Source organism: Nematolebias whitei, chromosome 6 (assembly GCF_014905685.2).
Source record: "Nematolebias whitei isolate Nwh7 chromosome 6, NemWhi1, whole genome shotgun sequence".
NCBI lineage: Eukaryota > Metazoa > Chordata > Actinopteri > Cyprinodontiformes > Rivulidae > Nematolebias > Nematolebias whitei.
The window spans coordinates 50,859,824-50,861,967 of NC_056503.1; positions in this window are offsets into that span (position 1 = coordinate 50,859,824).

A 2,144-nucleotide genomic window follows, 5' to 3' on the forward strand; every position below is an offset into this window, starting at 1 on the left:
GAACATGTGGAAGAGAACTTGGAGAGGTGGAGGTATGCACTTGAAAGGAGGAATGAAAGTCAGTCGTAGTAAGACAGAGTCCATTCATTCATTCAACCTCTATTTATCCAGGTTTGTCTCATTGAGCCTCGGACTCATTTACAAAAGAACTGATTTTAACAAAGAATGATGACAACTGGACAATTTCAAAATAAATCATATAAATTGAAAAAGTAAATTGTATTTTAAAAAAAGAAACGAAACTGCGAGATTGTAAAGCCGTGTAGAAAACTAAAAACATAAACATGTCTATGTTGGTTCTTGCAGGAACTTATCAGATGTTTGAAGCCGCACAGAGAGGTCAAAGGTCGAGAGCTTCAGATCTTTTTACAAGATATTCCAGGAAACAGGAGCGGAGTAGGAGAAGGTCCTTTTGTCTAGTTCAGTCCTCATTGAGGGAACACTGCAGGTAATGATGTCCTGAGAGCGCACGCTGTAGCTGCACTCACACAGAGACATGTAGGAGGAGATGTATGAAGGCAGCAGACCAAGAAGTGATTTAAAGATGAAAATGTACCAGTGAGAGAGTCTGTGTGAAGTTAATGGTGACCAGTTAACCAGTGAATACTGGGTGCAGTGGTGGGTATGATAATCACAGCCAGTTATGAATCTTGGTGCACCATGATAGACAGCATCCAACATCTGCAGCATCCAACATCTGCAGCATCCAACATCTGCAGGGTTCTTGTAGGAGCGTTCATGTAAATAATGTCACTGTAATCAATGGAGGGAAGGAAAGTCACAGATACAAGGTGTTTCCTAACATTCAGGATTAGACGGGATCTGTTTCTGAAAAAAACCCAGTTTAACTTTCAGTTTCTTTACCAAGTTTTCATGTGGAGTTTAAAAGAGAGATGTGAGTCGACCAAGATACCCAAATATTTGTAGGAATTGACAAACTCAATAGGGACACATTTGAGGATGAGATCAGAGGAAGAACTGCTGGGACCAACTTCCTGTTTGAAAACAACATCCCTTTGGTTTTGTCAGCATTTAGGACAAGTTTGAGACAGAACAAATCAGTCTGGATGATGTTGAATGCAGATTGCAAGAGCTGGAAATCCTTATCAACAGTTTTAGCTCGACAACTGTGTCATCAACATAGAAATGTATGGATGTGTCAAGGATGCTCTGACCTACATTACCTATGTAGATTGTAAAGAGGGTGGTTCCTAAGACTGAGCCTTGTGGTACACCATTGTTGACTGTTAGATAACTGGAGGAAGTACCATTATGTTGAACACATTGCCTCCGGTCTGAAAGATAGAGAACCAACCAATGGTGTGTTCTGAGAAACCAATTTCTGAGAGTGTATGACACAAGATGTTCTGATCCACAGTGTCAGAATCTTTAGACAGGTCTAAGAAAAGTGCAGCACAATAATCCTTAGCATCCAGTGCTTCAACAACGTCATTAAGAACCTTCAGTGAAGCAGTGGTTGTGCTGTGTTGTTTCCTGAAACCAGACTGATGTGGAGGTAAGATGTGGATCAGACCAGGGTGCACCATGAGGAGGACTAGCCAGGAGTTGCCCACGGTAGCTGAAAGTCACTGTGTCTGCTTCAGGGGTCAGTGAGGACGACAAATGAGGAGAAGGTGTGCGGGGGATCAGCAACCTTCAGCCAGCTGACACAGCTGAAAATGTGAGTTGCACATGTGAGAATAGAATCCTTCATCTTTGGTAGTTACTTGAAGCTTCTAACAAAAACTAACTGAGCAAACCTGTTTCTTTGCTAATCTTCCTGAGACAGAACTTTACTAATTGGCTTTTTCACATAGTTCACAGTTGCATAATTCATAAAAATCCAAAAGTTTTAGAAGCATCTCCATCCAGTTCAGATTATTTCTAAAGTACCAAGTCAACAGAATCACCTCAGGGCACTGAACAGAAACATTCATATATATATAAAATAATTTAACACTATTTATCTCAATCCCATGTCTCTGTGTCCACATCAGCAGTCAGAGCTGTCTTTCTACTGAAGACTGAAAATAAAAACAACTGAAAACTTTTTTTTACTTATTTTTGAAGTAAATAATAAAACAGCCATCTTTTAAGTCACAACTTCGGCTACAAATTAATGTTAAAAGTTTAGTTTCTTCTTC